Below are 10,000 nucleotides of genomic sequence, written 5' to 3' on the forward strand. Positions count from 1 at the left end.
GACAGTAAAAGGTATGAGCATGAATAAGAGTAAACAGTCAAAGGACAAGATAAAAGTAAGTAAAATTCAGAGAAAGTAAAAAAGAAAAAGTCGAAGGAGCACACATGGTTCACAGTGAATGTAAAATAGTAAAATGGCACGTCCAGCCTAAATACACCTGGGCAAGTAAAAGGGGCAGTACAACCTTATTTCGGCATCCACGGTGTAAAATCCAGACAGGTAAATCCAAAGGGTAGTCAAAGCACAGTCAGAGTATCCACTTCCTTTATTAAACGTGAACGTGGGGGTTACATTAACTCCCGCGGACGTCGGCGTAGCACAAACAATAGCATAAACAATAAATAAGGATGGTTATAATTAAAAGAAAATGTACAAAAGGTAAAAACCAATCACAAAAACAATTTAACATAAAAAAAAATCGTTAAAGAATTATAATTATGGTAAGAAAGACGTAAAAGAATCTGCTGCGATTCATGAATAAAAATCTTAAAATATGTAACTTACTCTCGCCGTAAAAGAGAAATTAAAAGGATAAATAAGTAAAAAGAAACCATACAAAAGTAAAGCGGAGCTTAAAATACTTGTGATAATAAAAAACGTGAATAAAAAGATGCAGTCGCAGCAGATGTGGACATCTGTTATCCGCACATCATCAATATCTTTGTAAACCATGTACGGATAATCAAGGATCTCAAAGTTTATTTAAAAGAATAAAAAAAGGATGTAAATACAAGCAAAACATATGTAAAAATAAGAGCCAGCGTGGAACAGATATAAAATGCGTAAAAAGGAGGCTGGCAGAGGGAAGTGGTCCGGCTGTGCTCGACTCGCCCTGTGGATTTCGGCAGGATGCTGGGTAGGATAGGAATAGGATGGGAGCAGGGGAAGATAGGATTAAAGGTAGAAGGTAGGGTAAACGGGAAAAAGGAATGGAAAAGTGGGAAATTAACGTAGAAGCAGAAGGAAGTGAAAAAGCGAAGGAACAAGAAGAGGGTGCGAATAAGAGGGGTACGAGGGGGAAATGCGGCAGGATACAGGGCAGGATAAGGATAGGATGGGGGCAGGATAGAGTAGGGATAGTGGTAAAAGATAGAAGCAAGGAAAAGAAAAAGAGGAAGAAGCTACCGTGGAAGTAGAGAGAGAAGAGAAAAAGCGAGGGGACAGGAAGAGGGTGCGGATAAGGGGACGAGAGGGATAGAAGGATTGGAGCAAGAAAGGGGGGGGGGGGATAGGTAGTGGGTATAGTGTGGGGGGGGGGGGGAGGAGGTTGAAAACCTCACAACTCTCCCATACCACGGGGTCGGAGAGGACATCGGAGACACACCTGGAAAGAGAAACAAGGAAGGCCTGAGCCCGATTACTTGCCTCAAAAGTTACGGGTGCATGTTCAGCTGGACGTGCATGACACGCATCACTGAACACACAAACACAAGTAAATAAAAATGAACAGTAAAAACAGTAAAATGAAAGTAAAACACAAAACACAAGCTTGTGACTAAAAGCAGCCCAGCCACGAAAAGGGGCCGGAAAAGGAGCCACAGCCCTGAACAGCTACACGTCTGGAGCAGGGGCAGCACTGGAGGACGGTTCCTGGGTCACATCATCAGCATCAGGTCCACTGGTGAAGTCGACTCGAACATCGGCTGGTCCATCTGTGTCAACGTCCTCAACATCAGGGTCCTAAGTAGGGTCAATGGGAACATCTGCGTCAAAGTCAGGAACATCTGGTGCTTCTGATACTGCGTCGTCCTCATCTTCCGATGCTTAACACAGCTCCTGGAACTGCTCCAAAAGCTGGTCAAGGTCAGGTATACCATTAGCTTCATTGTCATCACCTGGTTCTACAACAGCTTCGCATGTGGCAACAGCTACAGATGGTGGTAAGAAAGCACCCTCGATATCCCAGTCTTCTTCTGGAATGTCTTGTAAATAGGTAGAGGAATCGTCCCATTCCATCTCGGGTTCAACAGCTTCAGATAACAAGGAGGATTCATTGAAGTGCTTCGGCTCTGTGATGGCAGAAGCAGTTGTGAATGTGCTCTCCTCTTCAGTTTGAAATGTAGACCTCGGCTCTGTCATGGCAGAGGTTGATGAACATCCCAGGCCTTGAGCTACTGTAGTTCCTGGACTGACGGGACACCTGTCTTGCCCGGCAGCAGCTATACCTATAGACCCAGGGGCTGTATGGATCCCATCCTCAGTGAAATCGAGTTCCTCCTCAAGGCCAGTCCTGACAGGAGGTACATGATTCCTGGCAGCTGTGTCCCGGAAGGTTGATTGTGCCCGTGGCTGGTCAGGCTTCTTGATGGACTGGGGATTACTGTAGACCTCTCCTAGAGGTGTGACGGTCCCAAGTCTTGTACCCTGTTTCAATACTAATGGCCGTGAAGTGTGATTCAGGGCCCATATGGAGCATCGTCGTCGAGTGGCGGTCGTAACAAGGTGCGGTAGGGTTAGTTCATCAGTCACAACAGGTGTTAAAACGACATCTCCATCTGTCTGTCCCAGGCGAGAGATGCAGCCTTCTAGAAAGCGACCTGAATGTGGCGGGATCTCAGTAGGTCGTGCAAGGTGTACTGCAGCTTCTGGTGGAGTAGATGGTCGGATGGGGCTTTGGAGTCCAGTAGGAAGATCAGCTAGGTCTAAGTCAACCAGGCTAATCTGCAGGGAATGAGCGTCGGTATACAGAAGCGACAACTCACAACCTCCTAGAATCAGTAGTCCATGAGATGACTCCGCTTCAGACTGTAAAGTGAAGTCTAGGCGTCGCAAGAAGTCTGTCCCAAGGAGTACGTCACCGTGGAACGAAAGGTCAGCTACTATGGTTCGGTGAAGTAACATGAGATCCTTGCTGATGTTAAAGGAGAGCGTAACCTCTGCAGCTGGATGAAAAGGATCTCCTGAGACACCTTGGAGAGTCTTGTTAGAAGTATGATGTCGGAGCTTGAGTGATGGATCTATCACTTCTAAGGCACTAGGCTTGACTAGAGTGACCTGAGATCCAGTGTCGACGAAGCAGAGAAGAGTCTTCCCATCAACACTGAGTGCCACGACTGGCCGTCCGCCGACTGCTGGAGTACTCACTGCTGCTGCTTGCAACTGCTCGGTCTGGACGGCGATAGAGCGTGTGTGGGTTCCCTCCTGAGAAGTTGCCAGTGAAGCTGGGAACCCTTCCTTCCTGGCCTCTCGGAAAGGGGCACTCACGAGAGAAGTGACCGCTTCTACCACACCGGAAACAAGAGTAGGCCGAGGGTGATGGTTGGCGGGCGGCAGCCCTGCATTCCCGGGTGCTGTGGGTTGAACTGTGATGGTACTCACACCACACGTTACGCCGTGATGTTGGAGATGAGGACAGAGGCCGAGCAGGTGGAGGTGATGCAGCTAGAGGAAACAGGTCATAGCGGTCTCGTGCACGGGGTGGACGGTCTGGGGTGCGACATCGAACCTGGTACTCCTCTTCCTGCAGGTCATTTGGAGACTGATGGCGAGTGTTGGAGCTGCCATGCCGGATGCCATACCTTGAGTTCCAGAGCTTCTGTGCGGTTTCTGCCAGCTGGATTGGCGAGCAATCATCCTTGAGAACAAGGAGATCCCGCAAAGTGGACGGTAATCCAGCAAGGAAGACCCGCCTGATCAGCTCTGAAGGCTCTCCAACAGCTCCTCGGTGGTCCCGGTAGCCTTGGAAGACCGACGGCTCCACCTCAAGGAAGAAGTCCATTGGAGCCTGCCTTTCACTCATGCTGTGATCATAGAGCACTTTGAAAAAATCAGAGGCAGTGTACGTGCCCCTGAACTTATGCCTCAGCTGCCGCTTGAAAGTATCCCAATCCTGTATCCTGTCAAAACTCTCGGAGTTGATGATGGTCTCCGCTCTGCCCCGACAACTTGCTCTTGCAGCCTGGATGTATGTATCACTGGTTGGGGGCCTTACCAGGTTTTCAATAGCCCGAATGTAGCTCTCCACCTCCTGGTTCCTTTTCAGTGGCTCACAAGCAGAGGTTTCCCCTTTGAAATGAGGTATAGAGTCACGGGACACCAGATACGGGATTGCATCTCTGAAAGGCGGTTGGCATCGAAGGTGGTCTTGTGCTGGCTCCTCGCCATACCTTGTGCGCGACGGTGTGGTCAGTCTTGCGGCCGGCTCAGGGAATGTCTGGTTAGCCTCCCGTGCTGCCTTCCACTCTTCTGCACACCGGAGGTTGCTGACCATCTAGCTGCCTCTGTAAAAGAGCCTGCTCTTGCTGTTGTAGACGCCTCTCCCTCTCCTCCAGTTGCCGCTGCCATTCCCGGAGGTCTTCTCTGGTAGCTGCTGGGTGAATGGGGTTAACACTTCTGGGCGCAGGTGGTGTGGTGACTTGTATACGAGGGAGTGGAATATCCGCTGGCTGTTCCTCAGGCTGTGCTGCTGAGGGAACCTGGCTCCCATTACTGCGGGATACCACCGCCTCGGTAAGAGCAGTCCTTGCCTGAAGTTGGTCCTCCAGTTGTTGTAGCCTGTCCTCGTTCTTCTGGGATATTTCCTCCATCCTGCGGAGGAGTTCGTCCCTGTTCTGGGCAACGAGGTCCATCATTCTCTGCAGCATTTCCTCCATAATGGTAACTTCCCCCTCCACGGCTTGAACAGCGTCCTGTACTTGGCTACGAGAACCCTGTACAACTAAAACTGGGAGGGATGCACGGTTGTCAGGCGAAGAAGTACGTGAGCTTGGCTGGCTCGATGACTTGGTGCTTCGTAAAGACCTCCCACGTCCAGGCATAGTACAGAGCCTGGAAAAAAAGGAACAAATCCCCACACAAAAGAGCTGTACAGCTCAATCACAAACAACAACAAAAAAAAGGGGCCAGAGATACTGGCTGACCCACAAAACAGTGAACGGTGATGCGTGTTCAACTGAAGCCAAATGCTGGCATATGAAAGCTTAAAAAATGACAAACTGCCCGTAAACTGGGTAAACACAAAAAAAAAAGAGGACAAAGAACCAAGTGTACACAGGGGATAAGGTAAAATTAGCAGGGGTAAAAAGAAAGATTAGAACATGAAAGTGTCCCCTATACCTAGCAAGAGCCACAAAGCAAAACTAACTGGTGAGCGGGCATTAGTAAAACCAAGACATAAAATGCTGAAAGAGAAAAGCCTCGCTCAAAAAATTCTAAAACACTACGAAATCTGAAATAAAACAAACAGAACAAAACACAGAACATAAAACAAGAAACGTAGCTCTTCTAAAACTACTAAAACTAACCTAACAGGAAAAAGCTAAATGCTGGACTTTAAAAAAATCTTCATATTAGTCAACGAGCAAAGAAACTCATAAATACACTCCTGGTAGATCCCACCGCTGCCACCAAAAATGGGGTGTACCTGTAAGGTTATATGAGAGAGGAACCCAAAAGAGGCCACCCGTGAGGCGGGAAGCTTCAGGCTTAGGGGCCAAGGAAAATGATGGGGCCCCGTTCGTTCCTCGAAAAAGGGGGTGAGGGGACCAGGCTGAAGGCTCAGAACCCACACGACCTCACAAGCCAATTATCCCCGGAGATGCAGGCCTACCAGGAGCGTGACCAATATGAAGAAGCAACACAAAAACATGCAAAATCTAAAATGAACAAAAAGAACCGTGCAGAAGGCACCAAAGTAAAAAAAACTAATAAGTAAAAGACAATTGCCAGAGGGGCTTATGACTGAATAAAAATACGCCAGAAGGGCTTAAAAACAATAACAAGAACTAACATCTAAGATACAACGAGTAAAAGGTAAAATGAGGGAAGTAAAGGCTCAAGTAAAAGACAGTAAAAGGTATGAGCATGAATAAGAGTAAACAGTCAAAGGACAAGATAAAAGTAAGTAAAATTCAGAGAAAGTAAAAAAGAAAAAGTCGAAGGAGCACACATGGTTCACAGTGAATGTAAAATAGTAAAATGGCACGTCCAGCCTAAATACACCTGGGCAAGTAAAAGGGGCAGTACAACCTTATTTCGGCATCCACGGTGTAAAATCCAGACAGGTAAATCCAAAGGGTAGTCAAAGCACAGTCAGAGTATCCACTTCCTTTATTAAACGTGAACGTGGGGGTTACATTAACTCCCGCGGACGTCGGCGTAGCACAAACAATAGCATAAACAATAAATAAGGATGGTTATAATTAAAAGAAAATGTACAAAAGGTAAAAACCAATCACAAAAACAATTTAACATAAAAAAAAATCGTTAAAGAATTATAATTATGGTAAGAAAGACGTAAAAGAATCTGCTGCGATTCATGAATAAAAATCTTAAAATATGTAACTTACTCTCGCCGTAAAAGAGAAATTAAAAGGATAAATAAGTAAAAAGAAACCATACAAAAGTAAAGCGGAGCTTAAAATACTTGTGATAATAAAAAACGTGAATAAAAAGATGCAGTCGCAGCAGATGTGGACATCTGTTATCCGCACATCATCAATATCTTTGTAAACCATGTACGGATAATCAAGGATCTCAAAGTTTATTTAAAAGAATAAAAAAAGGATGTAAATACAAGCAAAACATATGTAAAAATAAGAGCCAGCGTGGAACAGATATAAAATGCGTAAAAAGGAGGCTGGCAGAGGGAAGTGGTCCGGCTGTGCTCGACTCGCCCTGTGGATTTCGGCAGGATGCTGGGTAGGATAGGAATAGGATGGGAGCAGGGGAAGATAGGATTAAAGGTAGAAGGTAGGGTAAACGGGAAAAAGGAATGGAAAAGTGGGAAATTAACGTAGAAGCAGAAGGAAGTGAAAAAGCGAAGGAACAAGAAGAGGGTGCGAATAAGAGGGGTACGAGGGGGAAATGCGGCAGGATACAGGGCAGGATAAGGATAGGATGGGGGCAGGATAGAGTAGGGATAGTGGTAAAAGATAGAAGCAAGGAAAAGAAAAAGAGGAAGAAGCTACCGTGGAAGTAGAGAGAGAAGAGAAAAAGCGAGGGGACAGGAAGAGGGTGCGGATAAGGGGACGAGAGGGATAGAAGGATTGGAGCAAGAAAGGGGGGGGGGGGGATAGGTAGTGGGTATAGTGTGGGGGGGGGGGGGAGGAGGTTTACCATTAGCTTCATTGTCATCACCTGGTTCTACAACAGCTTCGCATGTGGCAACAGCTACAGATGGTGGTAAGAAAGCACCCTCGATATCCCAGTCTTCTTCTGGAATGTCTTGTAAATAGGTAGAGGAATCGTCCCATTCCATCTCGGGTTCAACAGCTTCAGATAACAAGGAGGATTCATTGAAGTGCTTCGGCTCTGTGATGGCAGAAGCAGTTGTGAATGTGCTCTCCTCTTCAGTTTGAAATGTAGACCTCGGCTCTGTCATGGCAGAGGTTGATGAACATCCCAGGCCTTGAGCTACTGTAGTTCCTGGACTGACGGGACACCTGTCTTGCCCGGCAGCAGCTATACCTATAGACCCAGGGGCTGTATGGATCCCATCCTCAGTGAAATCGAGTTCCTCCTCAAGGCCAGTCCTGACAGGAGGTACATGATTCCTGGCAGCTGTGTCCCGGAAGGTTGATTGTGCCCGTGGCTGGTCAGGCTTCTTGATGGACTGGGGATTACTGTAGACCTCTCCTAGAGGTGTGACGGTCCCAAGTCTTGTACCCTGTTTCAATACTAATGGCCGTGAAGTGTGATTCAGGGCCCATATGGAGCATCGTCGTCGAGTGGCGGTCGTAACAAGGTGCGGTAGGGTTAGTTCATCAGTCACAACAGGTGTTAAAACGACATCTCCATCTGTCTGTCCCAGGCGAGAGATGCAGCCTTCTAGAAAGCGACCTGAATGTGGCGGGATCTCAGTAGGTCGTGCAAGGTGTACTGCAGCTTCTGGTGGAGTAGATGGTCGGATGGGGCTTTGGAGTCCAGTAGGAAGATCAGCTAGGTCTAAGTCAACCAGGCTAATCTGCAGGGAATGAGCGTCGGTATACAGAAGCGACAACTCACAACCTCCTAGAATCAGTAGTCCATGAGATGACTCCGCTTCAGACTGTAAAGTGAAGTCTAGGCGTCGCAAGAAGTCTGTCCCAAGGAGTACGTCACCGTGGAACGAAAGGTCAGCTACTATGGTTCGGTGAAGTAACATGAGATCCTTGCTGATGTTAAAGGAGAGCGTAACCTCTGCAGCTGGATGAAAAGGATCTCCTGAGACACCTTGGAGAGTCTTGTTAGAAGTATGATGTCGGAGCTTGAGTGATGGATCTATCACTTCTAAGGCACTAGGCTTGACTAGAGTGACCTGAGATCCAGTGTCGACGAAGCAGAGAAGAGTCTTCCCATCAACACTGAGTGCCACGACTGGCCGTCCGCCGACTGCTGGAGTACTCACTGCTGCTGCTTGCAACTGCTCGGTCTGGACGGCGATAGAGCGTGTGTGGGTTCCCTCCTGAGAAGTTGCCAGTGAAGCTGGGAACCCTTCCTTCCTGGCCTCTCGGAAAGGGGCACTCACGAGAGAAGTGACCGCTTCTACCACACCGGAAACAAGAGTAGGCCGAGGGTGATGGTTGGCGGGCGGCAGCCCTGCATTCCCGGGTGCTGTGGGTTGAACTGTGATGGTACTCACACCACACGTTACGCCGTGATGTTGGAGATGAGGACAGAGGCCGAGCAGGTGGAGGTGATGCAGCTAGAGGAAACAGGTCATAGCGGTCTCGTGCACGGGGTGGACGGTCTGGGGTGCGACATCGAACCTGGTACTCCTCTTCCTGCAGGTCATTTGGAGACTGATGGCGAGTGTTGGAGCTGCCATGCCGGATGCCATACCTTGAGTTCCAGAGCTTCTGTGCGGTTTCTGCCAGCTGGATTGGCGAGCAATCATCCTTGAGAACAAGGAGATCCCGCAAAGTGGACGGTAATCCAGCAAGGAAGACCCGCCTGATCAGCTCTGAAGGCTCTCCAACAGCTCCTCGGTGGTCCCGGTAGCCTTGGAAGACCGACGGCTCCACCTCAAGGAAGAAGTCCATTGGAGCCTGCCTTTCACTCATGCTGTGATCATAGAGCACTTTGAAAAAATCAGAGGCAGTGTACGTGCCCCTGAACTTATGCCTCAGCTGCCGCTTGAAAGTATCCCAATCCTGTATCCTGTCAAAACTCTCGGAGTTGATGATGGTCTCCGCTCTGCCCCGACAACTTGCTCTTGCAGCCTGGATGTATGTATCACTGGTTGGGGGCCTTACCAGGTTTTCAATAGCCCGAATGTAGCTCTCCACCTCCTGGTTCCTTTTCAGTGGCTCACAAGCAGAGGTTTCCCCTTTGAAATGAGGTATAGAGTCACGGGACACCAGATACGGGATTGCATCTCTGAAAGGCGGTTGGCATCGAAGGTGGTCTTGTGCTGGCTCCTCGCCATACCTTGTGCGCGACGGTGTGGTCAGTCTTGCGGCCGGCTCAGGGAATGTCTGGTTAGCCTCCCGTGCTGCTTCCACTCTTCTGCACACCGGAGGTTGCTGACCATCTAGCTGCCTCTGTAAAAGAGCCTGCTCTTGCTGTTGTAGACGCCTCTCCCTCTCCTCCAGTTGCCGCTGCCATTCCCGGAGGTCTTCTCTGGTAGCTGCTGGGTGAATGGGGTTAACACTTCTGGGCGCAGGTGGTGTGGTGACTTGTATACGAGGGAGTGGAATATCCGCTGGCTGTTCCTCAGGCTGTGCTGCTGAGGGAACCTGGCTCCCATTACTGCGGGATACCACCGCCTCGGTAAGAGCAGTCCTTGCCTGAAGTTGGTCCTCCAGTTGTTGTAGCCTGTCCTCGTTCTTCTGGGATATTTCCTCCATCCTGCGGAGGAGTTCGTCCCTGTTCTGGGCAACGAGGTCCATCATTCTCTGCAGCATTTCCTCCATAATGGTAACTTCCCCCTCCACGGCTTGAACAGCGTCCTGTACTTGGCTACGAGAACCCTGTACAACTAAAACTGGGAGGGATGCACGGTTGTCAGGCGAAGAAGTACGTGAGCTTGGCTGGCTCGATGACTTGGTGCTTCGTAAAGACCTCCCACGTCCAGGCATAG

The sequence above is a fragment of the Penaeus chinensis genome, chromosome 36 (assembly GCF_019202785.1).
Source record: "Penaeus chinensis breed Huanghai No. 1 chromosome 36, ASM1920278v2, whole genome shotgun sequence".
Lineage (NCBI taxonomy): Eukaryota > Metazoa > Arthropoda > Malacostraca > Decapoda > Penaeidae > Penaeus > Penaeus chinensis.